Source organism: Macaca fascicularis, chromosome 8, assembly GCF_037993035.2.
Source record: "Macaca fascicularis isolate 582-1 chromosome 8, T2T-MFA8v1.1".
NCBI classification, from domain to species: domain Eukaryota; kingdom Metazoa; phylum Chordata; class Mammalia; order Primates; family Cercopithecidae; genus Macaca; species Macaca fascicularis.
Window position 1 is genome coordinate 90,893,202 of NC_088382.1, and position 22,264 is coordinate 90,915,465.

The 22,264-nt window shown below is 40.3% G+C and overlaps 1 protein-coding gene and 1 long non-coding RNA gene across 8 annotated transcripts in view; both read right to left on the bottom strand.

Annotated features, from left to right (window-relative positions):
- Positions 1-6,993, bottom strand: part of PAG1 (phosphoprotein membrane anchor with glycosphingolipid microdomains 1) — a 140,421-nt gene extending 133,428 nt beyond the window's left edge. For all 7 annotated transcript variants that reach the window (XM_005563616.4, XM_073999051.1, XM_045398436.3 and 4 more), the window contains exon 1: positions 6,521-6,993. The gene's annotated coding sequence lies outside the window, so the exon portion shown is untranslated. The remainder of the gene's footprint in view (positions 1-6,520) is intronic.
- A 3,731-nt stretch (positions 6,994-10,724) lies between these two features.
- LOC102145467 (uncharacterized) overlaps positions 10,725-22,264 on the bottom strand; it is a 31,691-nt gene continuing 20,151 nt past the window's right edge. Inside the window, exons 3-4 of the long non-coding RNA XR_010577360.2 lie at positions 12,107-12,153; positions 10,725-10,785 (exon numbers count right to left, since the gene is read on the bottom strand). This is a non-coding gene — a long non-coding RNA (uncharacterized lncRNA). The remainder of the gene's footprint in view (positions 10,786-12,106; positions 12,154-22,264) is intronic.

Sequence of the window (22,264 nt, forward strand, 5' to 3'; positions counted from 1 at the left end):
CCTCCTGGTACCCTCCTACTGGCTCTTCCAGACTCGATCAAGCCCAGCTGTCAGGAAAGTCATCCCCTTGGAGTCAGGCACCCCTGACAGAGCCCAGTGTCCTTTAAGCGCTGGTTCCAACTGCTGCTCAGTGTCTCCTTCCCTCAGGAATCTGAGATGCTTGAGGGCAGAGAGAGGAATTTTCTAGTATTTGAGGTCTTATCACCTAACAACATGCCTGGTGTCATATTAATATATATCTGGTGATTGTATAAATGAATAAATATCACCCCCACTAAATTTGACTGAAAACACAGACAAGCTGCTAGTGATTGATTACATGTCAATTAGAGGCTCATCACAGCCCTCCTTAGAAGCTGCCGGGGAAAAATTAATAAGGCCACTCTGATTGCAATTCCCAACCGCTGAATGCAGAAGGTATGGTGTTCTTGTGTCTAGCTATGTTAGGGACTGGCTTTTTTTTTTTTTTCTAATGAAAAGAAAAAATTATTGTGTTATGTATTTTTTCCTCTGACTTAGCACATGAGCTGCCTCAACACTTCAGTTTCCCAAGAATTTCGTCATGTTCCACCACAATGTGCATGATGAAGGAATGGGTATGGTTTGGGGTGAAAGGATGGTGTGGGAGGAAGCAACTTTAATAGTAATGATGGAGTCACAAATACAGTGAGACGAGATGCCTGAGGACTTACCTGATCACCCTTCATTCCTCAGAGCATAAATTCACATAAAAACTTACATACGCAACCCTGGGGCTCTCTCAACACGAAGATGGCAGATGACACTAATGCTGATTTAGTCACACTTTTTGGGACTTTTAGAAAATCAAGAGAACCTGATTACTTGCAAATGAATACATGATATGGTACCTACGGATTGGGTCAGCTGGACATCTATGAAATGGGAGAGGGAAGTACTTGGGTCAGCTGGACATCTATGAAATGGGAGAGGGAAGTACAAAGCTGCTAGTGACCGATTTTATTTTTATTTATTTATTCTGAGACAAAGTCTTGCTCTGTTGTCCAGGCTGGAGTACAGTGGCATGATCTTCTCGGCTCACTTCAACCTCTGCCTTCCGGGTTCAGGTGATTCTCCTGCCTCAGCCTTCCGAGTAGCTTGGATTGCAGGTGCACGCCACCATGCCCAGCTAATTTTTGTATTTTTAGTAGAGACTGGGTTTCATCATGTTGGCCAGGCTGGTCTCAAACTCCTGACCTCAAGTGATCCACTCTCCTCAGCCTCCCAAAGTGCTGAGATTACAGGCATGAGTCGCCGCGCCCAGCCTAGAGACCAATTTTAAAACTACTTCTTCTTCTTCCGTATTTTTTTTTTTTCTACTTGCTTACTCCATGAAGTTCACAGGGTTTCAAGAGCTCTGTATTTTTAGCAAATGCCCCCAGTCAGGCCAATTTCCCTGTTCTCTGCAATAAACAGTCTACATTTAGGAGACTAAATTTTTAAAACGTTTTTAACCACTTCTCAGGTTAAAAAAATCACACAGTCCTATAACGTCAAGGATGGGGACGAATGAGAGATCAACAGGATAAGCCAAAATATTATAATCATAATAGTTCCTTTATAATTCACACTCCAGGGGAGGATATGAATTAACTTACGGAACAAATATTGGCGCCAGTATGAAATCGAGAAAACATAGAGGGGGTAGGGCTCAGGAGAAGGGTTTTGAAAATATTACAAGACGGTTTTAAAATTGTCCTTTTACTCTCCATTTTGACTGCAGTGAGAAAGGCTATGATACAGACATGGAAGATTTGATGCAATGTTCTTACTATAAGATAACATGTTTAAGCGTTACTGGTTAGACGTAAGTGTTCATTTCCTTTAAAAACCATAGTCTCATGGGATGACAGATGACACTGCTGTAGTAATGTGGTTCTCCCATGATAGTTCACTGCTGACACTTCTTTAGATTTAAATAAACTTATTTTTTTTTTAATCACCCAAGAAAATCTCAGGTCTCCACACTTCTCCTTTTTTTAATGAGAATGATGCAAGTATGTGACACTAAACACAGATAAAGTTAACATGCCTCCCCACTGTGCTCTACTATCAGTTGAAGGTTTTATGCTTCCTATTTCACAAAGCGGACATGTGGTTTTCTTTTTGGAGCTCATTGCATGAACTAAGCTTAAGCTCTTCTTCTACAAAGATAATGGAGATGATACTTCCTGTGCCATCAATTCCTGCCGCTGGCAGTGGACAAGAAGGTAGGCATGTGTCTTCCCACCATTCCTTCACCTGGGGACCAGGCAAGATAGTATAGGATTCTTTCGAAAAGCATAATATAGTCCATCTATATTATGTAATATATAAATCCATGCAACGGAGTTTAGCTATCACAAAGACTCAAAAATCAGAGGTAGCAGAATGTTCTGTAAGTACCACTGGGCTCCTTGCACAGTTCTGGGCTCCACTCTTTACTCTGAAGCTCACTAGAGTGACCTTGGACAAGTGCCCTGACTTTTCTAGTCCTCAGTTGTCACTTCCGCAAAAGAGGATAATAAAGTACCACCACACAAGATCATAGTGAGGATGAAGGGAAGTTCTTAACATGGCAGCCAACACACAGTAAATGCTCCCTGTAAGCTATTTATTCCAATTCTTATCCAGAAAGATAACCAGTAAGGACTAGAAATGTGGTCACGTAAATCATGCACAGAGCTATCTTCCCCTCATACTTACCCTTTGCCCTTGAATTCAGCAATGAGCGAGCCCTCACGGGCTGTCTGCAGGGCTGCATGTGAACTGCTTGCGTGTATAACTTGTATAACCTCCCAACACGCCTCTCACAATGCATGAGGCAGGAGCTCTGGAACTATCAGTTCCCAACTCCTCAAGCCCAAAGTGAAGAAAATTCAAAACAGTACATATGACTGTCAATGATCTTCATTCATTTATATCCATATTAAAATTAGTTTGCATTTCTTTTACACGTATCTTCTGATGGATGTCAGAAGAAAATTATTCAGAGATTTAAAAGTGACACAGATAAGCCACTAAATAGATAACGGATAACACAGATGGGAAATGAAACAACTATATGTATATTCTGAGGAGTTAGTTAATAATAAATCATGAACCTCATTCAAGTCCCAAAAGTGATCAGGGGAGACTTTTACTATAGAATAACCCAGAGCAGAGGAACACTTGAAATTTACTATTAATTGAGCAAAAGGGAATATCTGTTCTCTGAAAAGGAGGGTTAAAGTTGAAACAGAAGATAATTTAGAGAGATGTGAGACGACTCAGTCGATCGCAGGGGCTCTTTTGGGCACTTTGCAACTATGGTATTGTGTCCCCAGGCACATGAAGGCAGCCTATAGGAAGAGTAGAACCCTCGGAGAGTTTTGATTTTTTTTTTTTTAAGCCAACTTTGAGCATTTGTATTGAAGCACCATTCAGTGTCAGCATACATTAACTAAGAGGTTTCATTAAACATTAAATCAGTCTGCGATTTAAATTAAATCAGACTGTGAGTAGTCTGTGGTCTATGTGCCCTGTACAGCAATTAGATTTTGATCTCTAGAAACAAGACTTACAAAAGGCGAGAACACTATCTAGTATTTGGGTGATAACCTAAGACAGCCACAAAAATACCATCGCCTCTCAATCATTCCCAACCTCTGGAACCCAGGTGAGAAGTCTAACAAGCTATGGAAACCTTAAAGGAAGTACTGCTCACACAGCACCCTGGAATCTGCTTCCCATGACATGGGGTACTAAGACTTGAAGGAAGCATGCTTATTTAATGGTAAGTATAAATTATTTCTATTTCTGAACATGCAGTTTAATATGAGGCAAAGCGCAAGGCCTCTCTCTGCCCAAGGGAGTTGTCCAGCTGGGACTGAACTCATATCCAAGGATGATGTCGTTTGTGGATTGATTACTGCTGCCGTGCTGGTTTCCTTGACTGTGTAGATTGCTGCAGCTACACGTGCAGGCAGGAAACCAAACAGAGAACAACACCCTCCAGTGTAAACTCTAACATCACACCAATTTTTCTTTTTTGACTCTCTGAATGCATGAATAGAAAAATAATAAAGCAACAGAATCTACTTCAAATTGAAAGACCTGGCACTTCTACCACACACTAGGAGGTTTGGAAGCATGGGCAAGTTATTTAACAATAATTATGATCATTTCTGTTGTGGGTGCTGCACTTTGCATACATCCTTAAGCTTAGATTTCTTCATGTATAAATTGAGGATAATAATGCACCTACTTCATTTGCAAGTTGAAGCAGCAGGGTCAAAAAGAACATAGTTTCAACACAGACAGACATGGGTTAAAATGCCAGCTCCAATTTCTACTATTTGATCTCACTGAGCTTCCATTTTCTCATCTCTAAAGTAGAGATGAAGACACTTACCTCAAAGGACTGTGGTGAAGAACTGAGCAAGACATTGTTAAATACCAGTAGGTGTCTGTATCGCTAGACAGTGCACAATAAATGTTTATACCTTCTCTCTCCTATTACACACATGAACTGCTTCTGTTAACATTCATCAGCAGCAATGCAATGTCCATAGCAGCAATTCAATGTCCATAGTATCCCAAGATGCATTTCCTTTCATTACAATGAAAATTTTTCCGAGAACAAGCTTAATATGCCAGATACTGGCCCAACAGCTTTATGTCTATGAACTCATTTAATCCTCACTACTGTTCAGTGGGGTAGGTACTGCTGCTGTCATCCCCATTGTACAGATGAAGACACTGAGGCACAGACTTTGGGTAACTTGCCTAGATTCAAACAGATGGTACCACAGCTGGCAGCCCCCGGCTCCATAGCCTGTCCTGCTAACCAGGATGCAATAGTGCTTACTGGGTCAATCTGTTTGAGATGCCATACTTGGATGTAATCTCTTCTAGAGATAAGCACTGGATGCTCCCACAAACTGCAATGTGTTGATGTGACTAACTTTTCAACTTCTGAAATAACATTTTGTGTATTTTCTTAGTATTCCTAAAAAAAACCCCTCTACATTTTAAATAAGGTGCCTATAACTAGTTTGTCTTGTTCTGTATGCTGAAATACCATAAATAAATGCACTTCTCTCTTCAAAGATTATGTAAATAAATCTTACATTAAAACATACCCCTGAGCTTTGGTTTAAACCATAATTTCAAGTCCAAATTAAACATATATGTATGTGTGTATATATTTAGCAGGGAAGTCTTAATATGATCTATTTTGTTAAACTAATGACATCTATACCCAATACTTCAAATATTCCTCTTATTTATAATATTCGCTGTGTAACAGTCACACAGCAATACTGCATGGTATTTCAAAGTACTATTCCTTTTACAAGTTTAATCAAATCAGGTATTAAGCATCAATGATGATAATCCATAGCTCTGCTTAAAAGGAATCTCTCAGGGACAGCTGAGAAAGAACGGTTAAAGATTTCTATCCTTCAAAGTAGGGCACTGCAGCTACCTATAAATCATGCTCTTTGTTTATTAAGATAATTAGGCCCATCAATACACTTAACTTTTAGACTCAACAATTGTCTGGCATGAACAATTTCCACTTTTTCTAAAACAAAGGGGATGTGTTCAAAAAGCGGTCCTCTGCATGCTCTCTGCACAATGCATGCTATTTTAAAACATGATTTATGGGTCTAATTCCTGGAGCTGCCTTGAAAAATATACTGGGTTGTTCCTCCCATGCTCCCTATTAGGAGAAGACACTCCAATTTGAAGAGTGCACTCTGTTTCAGACTTCAGGCCGCTATATCATGTCAGCATTTTCATTAAATACTGTTCAAGCTGGACTTTAAACAAATGGAATGGAGAGCCACAGCTGCAGCCACTGCAGAGACAAAGTTATCCAGCCGGGAGGCTTACATAAGAGGTGCAGGACAATCAGGGTGAAACCCAAGTGTCATTATTTGAATGCTATTTCTTGAGATTTGCCTACATTCTTAAAGTGTATCAAATCACATGCTTGTTTAATTTGCCTTAGGGCATAAAACACCGGGTCGACATATAAGTTGTTTTCTCCCTAAAGGACTAGGCTCCAATTATGAAAAGGTTGGCAACTTCTGCCCAGGGGAAGAGTAAAGCGGGATGCGCGGGAAGCCTGCAGGCCTGAAAGGAATGGCTCGCCCAAAGATCCATCGTAGTGCTGGCCACACTCCCCAGAGGACTTAGGATGGAGGTGACAAGACCCTGCCCAGCCCCTTCACCCCAACGTACACACAGAGTCAAGGAGCTTGGAATGAATAATTAGCACGCAGCAGTCGAAATGCCCTAGGAGCACCTGTCCTCTCCCAGCATATTTCCAACTGGCACATTCATGAGATGCTGGGGTCAGCCAGCCCTGGACTCCAGACCTTCCAGCTGCCTGGTCCCCTTCTTGGCACCCTGAACTCCCTCCTCAAGCTGGAACTCTGCTAACAAGAGGGGCCACCCTCGGCTTCCCACAAGAAGATAAAAACGAACCTCTCCTTCCCACGGCTCCCTCCAACTTCAGAAACTACAGTCAACTTACTGGGACTCAGGAGGCAGGGAGTCTTCTTGGGGGACAGCGCTCGGAGGCAGCCTCTGCAAACTCGGGCGCGCAGCGCCGCCGCCCCGGCACAGCCCGGCGGCAGCGGCAAGTGCAGGACGAGGCGCCGCCGCTCTGCACCAGTCGCGTTGGCTCAGCTGTGCCGGGCGCCGGGCATTCGCCAGGGCACACGACTAAGCAAGGCGGCGGCGGGGACTGAGGCTACTGCACCCGGCCGCGCGGACCCGAGCGCCGCAGCTGCCTCCAGCCCCGGAGCGCGGCGCTCGGAGCCCCTGGTGCGTCTCTCTGGCTCCAAGGGAATCCCGGCTCAACTAGAGACCCGGCAGGAGAAAAACCGATGCGGTGCCGCAGGCAGAGCCGCCAGCCCGCCCCCAGTCGGCTGGTCACTGGCGCGCAGACCGACCAGCGAGCAGTAGTGTACCGCAGCCCGCACTCGCCGCCGCGCCGCGGAGAATGACAGGCGCCGAGGCGGAGCAGCAGCGCCGGGAGCGGGGCGCGAGTGCGCATGATCCCGGCTGCTGCGGCACGTCACGGGGGAGGAGGGGCGGGCCGCGGGGCGGGAGGGGGCGAGCCGGGCGGGGCAGGGCTGGGGGTGCAAGCCGGTGAGGACTGGTGCGGCGCCCGGCTTGCTAGCGGGAAGATGCAGGAAGTCTCCCTCCCCGGGTTTTATGAACCCAAAGCTCTGTGGTTGAACTTGTCCCCGGAGCCCATTGTCCCTTAAACAGCACCATTTAAGCGGTCCTTAAGGTCCCGGGGGAGCCCACAAAAGCCAGTTTAACTCAGGTTACAGCTTAACCGTAAAGGGTTGCGATTTGGGGGACAATGATCTTCTATTGTGGCTGTGCATTAAAATAACTTGGGGAGCTTGTAAGAACCCTTTGCCCCGTACGCATCCCAGAGCAAGTACAGGAAAATGTCTGGGTGGGGCCCAGGTATCAGTAGGTATCTAATGATACCAAGGTACAACAGTGCTTCTCAAACCCTCAATGTGACAGAATGTCCTACGGATTGTGTTGAGATGCAAGATTCAGATTCAGTAGGCCTGGGATAATGAGGGGGAGATCCTTTCTAACAAGCTCTCAGAGGATGCCAATACTGCGCGTCCAGACCCCCACCCTTGCTACTTAACGTGTGGTCTAGAGCCTGGAGCAGAGCTTCTGAAACAGTTGGTTTGTCTGACAGTCACCCGAGGGCTATAAAAAATGCAGAACAAATGCCCAGGTCTACCCCCAGTGATAGTGGTTCTGGCTCAGCCACTGGGCAAGGGTGGGTTTCTAGAATTCCATTTGGCATAAACACTCTAAATAAATCTGATGGGAGTTTTGTTTGGGCCAAACTTCAAGTTTACACTAGCAACCTGGAACTGGGAATAAACTTTTGCACTTACAAGGAGACAAGCCAAGTCTAGAACTCAGGACATCTGACTTTGAGTCAGGGATTCTAAACCAACGGGTGCTTTAAATCTGACTACTCCCAATTTTCTAAAATTATGATGCATTACTTAGCAAGAAAAAAACATAAATGGTATTAAATATACACATATACACTCTATTGAACACTCGTTACACATATCATTAAAGGGAGCTTAAAGTTGACTGGGAAGAAGGCTCTCATCAGGGGAGGGTAAGGAAGACAGTGATGGAGTAAGGGATATTAGTGTGTCGCAGAGGGAAGTGTATGCAGGAGGAAACAAAGTTTAGACTCAGCCTAGAGTTTGGAAAAGCGCGGTAGGGAACAGGACCCAGGAACCAGACTTGGCTTCCTGCTTCAGAGCATGGTATGAGACTCAGGTGTTTAAGAGCTTACGGAGTATAACATTTCACATACATTACCTCACTGAAATTTCACAGTGGTCTCTTACGTTGAATTAAAAAAGAAGTATCCCTATTTCACATATTAAAGAAGACACCCTGGACATTAGTTGACTAATGGTGGAACTTGAATAAAAGTAGGGATCTCAGTGTTGGACTTGGCTTCTACAACTCTGGAGAAGAGGACAATTTAGATCTTATAATGCAAATGGTTTCCATGTGTATTAGTCACATATTTTACAGGCTGTGCCTAAATTTGGAGTTAGGAAGGCTTTCATTCTTGTGGGAAGGAAATACATTTTGTGTCTTCATCCCAGTTTTGCAGCTACACTTGCTGGGATACACTTAGAACAAAATGTTCTAAGAGCAACCCCATCCTAGGACATTGCAGTTACACAGTGCAGGCTTCACTGAGGAGTTTGAAGGGCAACATTCACATTATCTGGTGACAAGTGTAATTACCATCCTCATTTTACCCAGGCTCAGAAGCTAAGTGATTTAGACAAATTCACTAATGCAGGCAGGAGCCGATCTCAAGCCTCTGTCCTTTTCCTCTGCTCTCTTTTCACCAAGTAACATGCTGAGGATTGTTTTTCATTTCCAGATTTTTCATATCAGGATTTGTCATCAGTAAATTGGAACTCAAATGTATTTCAAAGCAACTCCTAGATAGAGAACCAAAAGTGTCAGGATCAATTCTTGTGCTTGTGGTAGATGTTATGGACTACACTCCCGGTCTGAGTAACGTTTTGGAAGCAAGTATGTGATAGTTATATACAGTCTTCTAATCCAAAGGTTTGACTGGGATTGCTATATTGCCAACTGTGTTCTACCTGCCTTTATCTTTACTTCTTATCTAACTCTTCCATTACAGCCATTCTTCGGTGTGATTAAGAAATTAATTCCTAAGAAAAGATAATTATTTGAAGGAGCTGGTACATCACAGGTTGTAAAACTTACTTCAGTTTTTAATAACAAATACATATATTTTTCATACATGAAGGTAGCAGAATAGTCATGTTGGGACTTTTAGAAGAACCCAAAGTTGTCATTGTTTTCTTAGGTGCCTGACATTTCAATCAAAATATTTACATCATTCATTTGTATATTGATTTCAAGAGATCCAAGATTTAATTACATAAAAAGTTATTAATAATTAGTGTGTCCTACTGCTATTGAATTTTGAACCATTGTTATTAGCATTAAATACATGAAATATGTAATATTCTCTTGATACTATATTGAGTGTGCTTTAATATTGACTGTGTCTTGATATTGACTGTGTCTGTATTTAGAATTTGTTTCACATCAGCTGCTATTGATTGTCTGGTAGAAATCACAGCTATATCTTTTTCTCTGAGGTCTGTATTCCTTATGGGTCAGCTAGGCCTACTCTTTGGCTGAGAATTCCTTCCTTCAATGCCTCTAAAAGTCCTAGTAGTGAGATGTTCAGTTATATCGACAATAATGACTCCACTGAACCTATTCTTCCCTCATGCAGAAACTGTACCTAGGATAGATTTTTATTAAAGTCTTTCTGCTAAAAGTTACAGGCTTACAAACTGAACTGGAAAGCTTAGGCTCAAAAATTCTCCACCTTTATTAATTACATTTCTTCATCCATTTCACTCAGAGGGATTCTTTGACATGCAAATCTTCACTTACTTGATAGACACAGTCCAGATAAGAGAACTGTGGGGAGTTCAAGGTGACTAGCAAGACTGAGACAGTTGGGAGGAAGGAATGAGATGCCACTTGGTGAAAAATAAGCTTGCCATAAAAATTAATATAAGTAGTGCTTGATTTGTGGACATGGCTTATTACAAAGTTTGCCTTGTTTGAACACATGCAGCAGCTGATAACTTCACTGGAAACCACCACTGAATCCCTGGTGTAGATGGGATTGGGGGAGATTAGTGTCCTGTCTTCTTTCCCAAGAAACTTTATAAAAGTATTAGAAAGCCCAATTCTTGCCCTAATGCAGGAGACTTACGAAGTGCCTGCATTTTAAATGTTCATGTCTAAGTTAGCTCATTTACAATTTAGAGCAGTCAATGTAATAAGTAATCTAGATTTTCATGCTAGCTCCATAATGTTTTTTAAGCTGCCATTAACAACAACAACAAAAAGCTAATAGAGTGTTAATTATAACCCTGAACCTGAGAAGAAACACGTGATGGGTAAGGATGCTGGGCTAAGGTAGTAGTCGGGTCGGGGGCTGGGACAGGATGGAATTTAGGGATGGAAGAAGGAAGGCAGAAAGTGGCCTTTGGTTGCTGAGGAGCAAAGGCTGGTGGAGACTGAGTATCAGCAGCTTCTGAGATAAGACTGGGCAGTGGCCTGTGAGCAAGATTAGAGAGCAAGCAATCAAGACTCTGCAGGCAACTCACAGCTTACCTGAACTTAAAGTGCTGAGGATTCCACGTGCGACTTTGTCTATAGGAAAGAGAGATCAGAGGTTAAGAAATAGATTATAAATTCCTTAAAACCCGTGATAGATGCTTTAAAGAACTGCTACGAAATATACATTCAATTTCAATCTCTAAGAGTTACTTTTTCCTCCCTCCCAACCAAATTGCCCACTAATGAAAGGAGAGAGCAGCTGGGGGAGAGGCCGTGCTGCACAGTGCGAACCTCACAGGCTGTCTGGCCTCTGCTCCCAGTATCTCCATCCATCAGCTGTGATCACGTGACTGCCATCTTTGATTACCTAACACACAGTGACAACAGCTTCAAGCACATGTTAGGTTCCGAATATGCTAGCTATTAGTGGTGGGTTTTACAAATATATATATATATATATATATGTATCTCCTAGAGTTAAAATCTGAAACTAGACATCTCTTAATGTCTATTTTATCATTTTAATGTAAACCCATGATGGACTGTAGTTTTTAAGAGAGTACTCTCCTTCTCTATCAGAAGACTTAAGAGTGACTTTAGGGCTCCTCTGAGGACAGGAGAATCATGTAGAAAAGGCTTTCAAGGAAGATCAGGGCAAAACCTACTAATGTAGCTCTGTGGCCTTACACTATACTGTGGAGGAAAAGGCAAGGCTTAAGGATTTGACACTTTCATATCTTTCTACCGGGAGACAGAAATTATGGTGGCAAGAGACAGTAGCTACAAAAGTGAAAACAGAGTGCTTTAAAGAAATGTCTTTATATTACAGATTAGAGAAGGGACACTCCCATTTTCCTTTGTCATCCTGACCTTACACATTCCTTAAAGTTCTATCCTGACATCAACACTCAAGATTTGTGCCTGTAAAACTGCTGTAGATACTCAGAATGTTGGTAGAGATTCCTTAAGCTCACTTTTCATTCTTCTGCCTTTATTACTTCAATATAATACAATTTTTATAAACATATTTTAAGCAGGCATCAGAGAAAACTGCATGTTTCTTTAGTAGTCAACCAGTTGCCTGCCAGCAAGCAAAACTTCAGCATTGAGAAAGGAAGATTTTGAAATTCAATTCCAAAAGAAGTGAGTTGTGCTGTCTCCAACACCAGAAATATGTGAAAGACTCATAGTGGCTAAAGCATTTCTGTCATTTCTTGCCATTACATATCTTCCTCCAGTCCCGGCCTCTCAACACCTTTTCAGCAAATAGACTTTTCTGCTCTCAGTCTTGTACTCTCCCTAAAATGGAAGCCGCCTCTTGTTATATAGCTACAACAGACAGGAAGAGGAAATTCAGTAGAAAGTGGCTTTCTCTGTGAGCCACAAGCCCATTGAGAAGTGGAAGATTACTCACTCACTGTTTACATGGCTTTCTTCTTCAACTGGCATAAGTTTCCTTATCTGAAAAATGGCGAAAATAGTATCAGTATCCAGAAAACAATGTAATTATTTTCTGAAAGAATCAGCCATTTACCTATTCCTACTTCCCTCTGAAGAGCATTCAGTTTCGGCTGAATTCTCTTCTTTTGTTCTCTACTCCCAAAGAAAAGAACACCTTCTAGAGAGGGTTGATGGTCAATACTGGTGAGGGCTAGTGAGAATGCAGACTCCCCAAAGTTTCCATACACTTGGCAGTGGTCAAACCTGTGGTTCTGAACAGGTAACAAAAACTGGTGCCTCAGATGTTACTTGTGTGGCTGGTGGTCAGACCCTCAGCAGAGTCTGAAACAAATTCTTTGGGGGATGAATAAAAGCACAATTGCAGCCTGATAAAAAGTCAAGGGACCCTGGAGATTTCACAGCAATTCAGAGAGAAAAAAGAATTTGCAGAGGTAAAAGCCATAAAATAAGCAATCACTCCAAAAGGTCTTATAAAAACAGCAGTTGCTTTTAGAAATATTTAATCCCAAATTCCACTGAAGTGCACGTGGTATTTCCTGTTTCTGGAAACTTGGAGGAAAATTAAACTCTTCTTTGAAAAAAAGCAAGCAGAGCCAGATGTTGGCGTTGGTAATGATCTGCAGAGCCTAACGCACATGTGGCGGCAGTCAGGGAAATGCATGACAGCTGTCTGAAGCCATGGGAACCTGATTTCTCTTGGCTAGAAAAGAAACGAAGTGTAAGCGTTGTTTTGTTTGTATATACAAGGGGACAGCTGAGTCTGACAGACATTATTTTGAGCTGTAGAGCCAGAAACAGCAGTTTAAAATATTTTATCTTTCCCTTTGACACACTTAGTCCACATAATTTATTTAAGGAATGTTCAGTATCCAATCAGATACAGTGACATTCTAAAGTTTTTTTTTTTTTTCCAGAAAATGCTAGACTATTCCGTTTTGAGCCCAATTATAGGCAATCTCATAGTAGCTTGCTTTGTTCATATTAATAAGTAGAATTTTTTTCTGAAAATACATGACTGGACTCTTGATTAAAGGAGCCTTTAGGTATACAGGAATGATTACCCTCAGCTTTATCTTTCACTACACCCCATCCTGAATCTTCTTCTCTGGTCAAACTGTTTTACTATTCCAAGATTCATTTTCCTTTGTCCTTTCTTGCTTTTGTTTTACTGCTGTTTTTTAATTCAAGTCCTCCTCTCCCATCTCTGTCCTTCAAAATACTGCCCATTTGGGTGCCTAATTCATACCTCACCACATCCATAAAGTTGATCTTGATCATCCTAGCTGGAAGAGTGTCTCCTCCTGGGAACATCTGTAACACCTACTGTCTGGATCATCCACATGGCACTTCTCCTAAACTGCTTTGCATTATGGACATCAGTGTATGTACTGCTGTTCAATGAAACAGCAAGCTCCCGAAGGCAGGCACTAGGTTTTACACTTCTTTGTATCTTCTCTCCTTCTCCCCCTCCTTAACTCTCTAGTTATTTTGTACGTGGTCACAAGGCTTCCATTCATGTCCATGCTTATGACGTTGATTGTGAGCATGTTGACTGGAGAGAGAGGTGTAGGTTCATAGAGGAAGACAGATAACTAACATCCAAAGAGTGATTCAGCACCTAATCCCATTTGTATTGCAGCATTGGGCAGATTATCAAAATTTACCTAGTTATATATTAAATACTTATTGCATCTGAGTTATAGGGTGAGGGCTTGATCCCAAGAACAAAAATTGAATTCTAATTACTACAATAGAAGCATAAAGTGTGAACCAGATAAGTATTAAGATTTAATTTATATTGAATTGTAGGCTAAGGATTCTTCAGTATCTACCTCCCACTGCCAAGGGATGGGATTGAACCTAGAGCCTGGAGAAAGACTGAGTCTGTTGTTGGAGGAAAGGTGATCATCTACGAAAGCAGAGATGATAGGAGAGCAGAAAGCCAGGCAGGACATTTTTCTTCCTACAGCGCCTTTCATAGCAGGTTGCTCGACATTAGAAGTGTCATGTCAGTCATTGTGTTTACCCATCTCTGTGCCACTAGCTTCCTCTGAAATACAGACTAGAGAATATGGAATGGATTGAGCAGTCTAGGGAGGAAAATGGGACAGATACACAGAGAGAAGCAGAGATCCAATGGAAGAGAGACAGAGCATTCCAGCCAACGAAATGCTTTTCCAGACTCTTCATATCCTTAAGTAAATTTTCCTTTTCATTGCCTCATCATTGTAAGACAAAAAAATCTAACATACTGCTCAAAGAATTTGTTATAGAACAAATGACTAGAAATGAGATGTTAATATTATTCAGGATTGATAAAGAAATATTCATATTCCTTTGTGATATAAGAAAGAACATATTTGGCTTTTGTCTCTGGTTCCTAGCAGAGTTTCAAAACTCCTAGTATTTCCAGAGTGATAAGAATGTCTTTTGTTATTAATAATTAACCCTCTTGGACTATTCCTGAGTTTATGATAATGAATGGGGGAAAACCAACTATATGATTAGAAGGTTGGAACTTTCAGATGCTGCCCCCAACCTTTGGAGAGAGAGTGAGACTGGAGATTAAGTTCAATCACAGGGCCAATTATTTAATCAATTATACCTGCATAATAACATTCTGATTAAAAAAAACTCAGGACATGGAGATTTAGGAAGCTTCCTGTTTGGTGAAGATATTGCTGTACTGGGAGGGTGATGTGTCCTCCTGGCTCCACAGAGACAGAAGCTCCTGCACTCAGTGCCTTTCTAGACCTTGCTATCTGTATCACTTCATCTGGTGGCTCATTTGTATCCTTTATAATACAACAGTAATCATAAGGATAGTGCTTTCCCAAATTCCGTGAGTTCTTCTAGTGAATTATTGAAACTGAAGACGGGTCATGGGAAAATCCCCCAAATTGTAGCCAAGTCAGACAGAAGTGCATGTGGTTTGGCGACCCTGCTTGTAACTGGTGTCTGAACTAAGAATAATCTCATTAGGAACCTTGCTCTTTAACTTTCGGGAGCTGACTCTCACTCCGGGTAGTTAGTGTCAGAATTGAATTGAATTGTAGGACATCTAGTTGGTGTGAGAGACTTGATGTTGGAACACAAGATTACATTCTTTGTGCATTTAAAAATACACCATGTTTTTGTGACATCTATTTACAATGTTGATTAACACAGAGCAGAAATGACATCACCATCTCAAGATGAAGAAGAAAGCAATTACATCAGGTGATTATGTCCATACCAGTCAATCTGCACATGTGGGCTGACGGTCAATGTAGTAATCAACAAATTTTAATATATGTACCCCCTCTCTCCAGCTGGACTGAAAGCTTCTGGGAGTCAAGCTTATATATCCTACATCTTTTTATTTCAATCTATGCGTTATGAATTGTCTTCAAAATCCTAAGTACTACTGAAATGCTTTATGATTGATATGTCGATATGCAAATAAATACTTATTAATTGTAATACTCAACTTTCATTGCATGCCTATTGAATAGTCTTATCCCTCTGGACATTACTTTAGTAATCTCTCTCTCTCTCTTTCTCTCCCTATTTCACAAATAGGAAAAACTAAGCCATAGGTTAAGTGTCTTGCCTAGGATTTCAAAGAAAGTCAGGACTGGACCTACATTTAAAAATGCATTTCCCCTGAGTTTCCAAGCCTATTACTTAACTTATCACACCCTCCTTAAGTATCAGGAACTACTGGTCATGTCTGGGTTCTGACCATCATGTGGAAGATGATAGAGAGTGAAGTGGCCATTGAGGTTCAGAATCAGGTTCTAAAGTGCATGGAAGTACTTTCTCATTCATCTTAGAGTTGTTTTAGCTTATGTTTGTGCTAGCAGCTAAACCCAATATCTTCTTGCCAAATTAAGCCAGTGAATCACTTGTGCTGATAGGAAAGGTTAGAAATCTTACTTAATGTAGGATATGCTCTCTTAAAAAGACAAAGAAATAGACTTCAAGCATTGACAAAAAGAGAAAGAAGAAACATTTTTAAAGAAGAAATCTTGAGTATAAAAATAATTGTGTTGCTTCTCTAGCAGATTAAAATGCAATTAGCTGTATTGAGTTGTAGCTGGATTTCACTCTTTGAATCTTCTATAAATCAGAATTGAAACAGTAACTTTGCAACCAGAGGCATTTTTAATGACTATGGGGGATAACAGCCAACAATTTATTTCAGACGATGAAACAGAGAGTGAAATCTCGTTTTATTTTATCTGATTTAATGTTACTGTTCAGAAGAAATTAGTTGCTTTTCTAACATACAAAACTTTTACTTTATTACTAACAAATCTTCGAAAATGGCAGCAACTGCAATTAGGGAACAGTCATTACTGTAACATTCTATTTGACAACATGTAATCATATCCATTAAGAGCTTTAAATTCCCCTCAAACATGTGATAGGAAACTTCAAAGTTTGTTTAACTCAGTACTGAGTACATAACAAGTTCAATAATAAGCATGTGTTCATAGACTGATTCTCAACACATTTCCCAAGAAGCTTTATCTAAATGGCAAACACTGACAGAAATAATTATTTCCTGGAGTCTTAAGTTTACACATATTTGAGATGCATTCTCTTAGACAAAGCAGGTGATTTTTGTGGCCATTTCGCTGTTAAGTGAAATAGTCATGGTCCTTCTGTTCTATCTCTGGATGGGGCCTTTTTCCAAAAGACACCAGGTAGATGTTGACGTGCGTCTGCTCCATACAAGCTCTGGTACGTGTATGATCTTGATTGAGAGACAGACTTGACTTTTCAAGAGAAGGTCTCAGAGATTGGCCTGACTTTGATTATTAGAAGGGCATTTAATTTCAGGGAAGTCCAGAACAGTTCTTTTTTGAGATCCACCTATGGTAATTATAAACTTCCTGATTTCCAGAACAGTTTGTTAGCCAATCTGGACTCTTCTAGATTAGGGATGATATGGTCCACTCTAGGACCACCCTCCTGGGGCCACAAGAGAATTGAAGGAGGCTTGGTTAGGAAAAAGTGACTTTGGTTAGGGAGTTCTGTATCTGCTTCAATAAGAACTTCAAAGCATATTTTTCTTTTTCATAAGAAGGTGAGCTAATAATGAGATTCAGCCCTTTGCAAAGCTGTCAACATGTGGCCTCTGGGGGAAGCTGCCCTAAGTTTACATGCCTCCTCTGATTGGCACTAGTATCTTCATTAAGTTGCTTACCCTTTCTGTATCTCAAGTGTCCTTGTTGTAAAATGTAGCAATGGCTTATCTTATTTAGTATTTCATAATATGTGAAATATATATGCTAATCATAAACCTAATGGTTTTTAAACACTGGCATAGTCTCTGGAACCTATGAAATGCTCAAATCGGTACCACTATATAGTACTTTGTCTATGCCAGGTGCTGTCTGTGCACTTTATATCTGTAACTCATTTAATTTTCACAAAGACAAGATGAGATGCACCCACTCTCATTTTACAGATAAAGAAACTGAGGCACATACAGGCCAAGTAACCTGTCCGAGATCACACAGCTAATAAATAGATTACTTCGATACATTTTAACCAGGCCATGTGGCTCCAGGTCATGTACTGAGTCACTATTTTCTTCTGCTTGTCCAGTAAATAAATATAATATTTTATTATTGTTGTTCTCCTTCCTGTCAGTTTTTTCAACTCTGTGACACAGCAATGACCTCTGCTCCCTCAGGCCATTTGTCCCAGGAAAAGCAGCAGCTGACTCTTCCTCTTAGTGAGCCACTGTGATCCATGTCAAGCTACTTGCCACTCTCGTGATTCCCAAGATGAAAGGGAAATGGTAGCAGGAAGGGCCAAAAGTCAGCGTAGATGGAGTTATATTTTTGCTTAGATTCTGGTACTCTCCTAGCTACGTAAACTTGAGATTTTCTTTGGGCCTTAATTTCCTAACTTACAAAATGCCAGACTCCAACTGGAACATGTCTATGCATTTTCCCATATCTAGAATTGCACAATGGATAGTGTATTTACTTAAACTTAACAAACATTTACTGAATACCTGCTCAGTGCAGACCATTATGTTCTTTGCTGTGGATAGAAAAAGAAATGAATAAATAGAAGCCACGATCACAACCACAAGGAATTTTTATCTAGGATGGGAGGCAACTGTATAAGCAACCATGATGGAACACCCATGTGAATTGGGAAGACCTGGGTTCAAATACCATTTTCGGTTTTCTAACTATGTAACACCTTTGACAAATTATTATTTTAACCTTAATTTTCTCATTTGTAAAATAGACTTGATAATACTTTCCTCATGAGATTTGGATCATTGATTGTACTTGTAAATGTTCTTAAAAGTATTCAACAAATGCTTTCAATAAATACATTATTGAAAAGAAAGAATATAGGGATATCGGCAAGAAAAATATATAATACTTTGAGAATTTAAAACTGTATATGGAATCATGGACTAAATTAATTTCCTTCCTCCATTTTCAACATAACTAAGCAAGATTTCAGACTGCAATATGCATTGTAAACTGGTTAAAGATTTAAAATCCAGGCCGGGCGCGGTGGCTCAAGCCTGTAATCCCAGCACTTTGGGAGGCCGAGACGGGCGAATCACGAGGTCAGGAAATCGAGACCATCCTGGCTAACACGGTGAAACCCCGTCTCTACTAAAAATACAAAAAATTAGCCGGGCGCGGTGGCGGGCGCCTGTAGTCCCAGCTACTCGGGGGGCTGAGGCGAGAGAATGGCGTAAACCCGGGAGGCGGAGCTTGCAGTGAGCCGAGATAGCGCCACTTCACTCCAGCCTGGGTGACAGAGCGAGACTCCGTCTCAAAAAAAAAAAAAAAAAAAAAAAAAAAAAAAAAAAGATTTAAAATCCAGACACCAAACAAAATTTTTAATTAAGACCTCTTTTAACTCACAATCTGTAGAAATCACCATATGCTATTGGTGGAAGATGTACTCATGCATGGTTTGTGTGAGGTCTTTTGTGAAGATGGCCAAGGATTGTACAAATTGACTGCTATCTCAAAATCCAAATTTCTGTAAGAGGCAGCAACATGTATAGGAGTAAAATAAATAAATAAAATGTATTTTTCAATGGCAAGCAAAAAGAGAAGAAGCCTTTCTTTACCATACTTGATATTTTCTTCCATGTAAAAGGGTATTGACTAGCATAAAATGCATGGAGCCTCTTCTCCTGCTTACTCGTTCCTACCCAGGGAGGGTGACTCAAGCCAATAGGCTGGGTTGAAAGAAGAAACAGGGCATGTATAGCCTGCATCCTTCTCTTCTCTTTTTTACACTGCTCCTTCTCTGCTGTTTGCATTACAGAGCTGAGTCTGCTTCTGAACAGGTGCTCCCTGCAGCAGCGAAGAGGAGCCTGCCTAACTCTATAGTGCTGAGCGGACATGCTGGCTTGCTCACAGATGTGTTGTCACGTCCTACCATAGCATCTTTATTGGTGATAAATGCTATATTGTGGCCTCCATCTACCTCACTCCATCTCGTGTCTTAATGTATTTGTAACGCAAGTGAGAGAGAAAAAAAAAGGTGTTAATTATTGAGTTTCCTTGATTTCCAACATTCAAGAAGCTGTTGACTACCCTGGGGGGCCTCTGGTTTCCCTACCCAAATAGATGGGTCTATACCGATTCGTCTGTATTGTCTTCTTTCCTCACTCCTGATGGTGTCATGCATTTTTCAGGGTGACTGTAGGCTAGTGGAACAAATTCCTACATTGACTCTGAATATTTTAAAGCTGAGTCAATGAGTGGGAAGAATTCAATTTAATAATCATTTCATCCTCTGCCTGTGAAATATTCCATAAAAAGATGTCAAGAAATACTCTCATAATTACAAACATAAAATTTTAATATATCATTTTAATGTTAAATGGAACTTACTATATTACATTATTATCAGACACATGACAAAAATAAAATACATATTAAAATGGGACATGTATATGCAACATGAGGAACATGCCACTTAAACAATTTATAAATAAAGAAAAAAATGAGGAGATGAAAGTTACATTGCCCATTAGTAGCCAAGCTGGACGCAAATGGTGGATTTGTGAATGTTGTCGTTAAGCCCTGATGCTGGTACCTTCCCTAAACATTCATCACGTGGCATAGCTCACACACTGACTACTTGTAAATTCAGAGCTCCCACAAAAATGCTGTCTGTCCAGTTCATTTTAGCGAATATTAATTTGACTTGAACTTTCCATATGCCACAGTCTGCGCCATTTGGGTGAAAGGGCAATATACTAGACAGATACGGCCCATACCCTCATGGAGAATATCGGAAAGAACCCAGTTGTATTTGTCAGTTAAATAAGTAATAGCTAGCAAAAACAAATTTTCTAAAATGAAAAGTGCCATTTAGAAAACATATGTATTATGGTTTTTATTGCTATGTTTCTTATAATAGGAAAAAATAAGGGGAAAAAATTTGAATGTCCATAATTAGGAGATAGTATAGTAAATAATCGTATGTTCACTCTATGGAAGGCTAATGCAGTTACTTAATAAAATGAGATAGAGGTAAAAGAAGGGTTTTGGGAAAATGCAATGATATATTTTTAAAAAATGAGTGTGTGTATGACTCCATTTTTGTAAAAACAACAATAGCAGCAATGGTATTTACGTATCTACTGTATATGGTTGTTTAGGAAGGGAACAAGTAACGAAGGTTCATACCAAATTTGTATAGTGGCTACATCAACCAGGCCAACTTTTGAATTGTAACACAGAGAATTAGTACTTTTAACTAAAAGCACTGAAACAAATGCTTTACTGGTGGGAAAAAATGCAAAAGGCTAAGTAGAAAAAAATAGACTACATCTCAACTAAGAAAAATAAATAGATAAATGGTGGAGATAAACGTGTCAAGATGTTAATATTTGCCTCAAGGTAGCACAATGACCATTATGGTTAAATTTTGTATCTCTCTCTGAACACTTTTATGTACTTTCTAAATAAGCATGCATTAATTTAACAATCAGGAAAAAATTAAATTTGTAAGGAAGTTGTTTGTGCTCTTTGACTTAAAAATTTCACTGTTCAGTTTCTTTTTTAAAATAAAACATATCAAAAGGATACAAATGAGACTACTTTATTTTAATGTAATTATAAGGTGAGACTATACCCTTATTTCAGTAAAGATTATTTAACAGTTTTTGGAAAGTCCTCTGGATTTTCAACTGTATTCAGCAAAATCATTGGAATATTATACCCACTCCAATTAAGCGGACATTTATCTTTGAGCTGATGTGGGTGTGATCACCAATTTCCAGTCCTTCTGGGTAAGGCTCGCTTCACACTAATCTGTGGCATCATGACGTAAATTCACAGAAAAAAGCACATCTCTCAGAAATTCCTCAAGACTTTCCCTTCTAGCTATTAACTATTTAAAAAGAGGCCTACTCTCAAGCCAATAAAAAATAATAAACAATTAATAGAATACTTCTCACACAGAGATTTACATTCTGAAACTTGAGGAGCTTAACAGTTGAATAATTGCTGATTTGTATGTGTGTGGAGAGTGAGGATAAAGTCCACTATCTACTCGAGAAACATTTATTGGTTGTCCAATTGTTTCATCTTCTCATCTTTGGGAAGCGTAGTGGCAGGTTAGATAGAAATTACCCTAAGGGTGCTGTGGACATTTGCCCAGACCACTTCTGAGGTGCTGGGATTGGTCATCCCTACATCCCAGGGAGTAGGGATGAAGAGATGGGATGTACACAGGGAATTGTGAGGCTTGGTTGTACAGAGAAAGTCCAGGGTTCTAAGAAAACACTCTGCACATGGAGTGAGTAAAACCTGAGATGAAGTTCTGTCACTTTCAAGTGTTTTGAATTTGAGCAAGTCAGTTAACCTCTGAGCAGCGAATCTCTGAATTAATCTGTGCTGAACTGAGAACAGTTATAATAATATACAAGTACTTTACAAAGTTATTGTGAGGGTTAGAGAACATATGCAGAAGTATATTTTATAAAGCATGAAGTTCAATATATAAATCAAATATATTAATACTTAAGGACGTGTTTCTATCCCTTGGAATATGCAACACAGTGTCTTCCACTTGGTCATTACTCATTAAATATTTGTTACATTTATTTCATGGGACA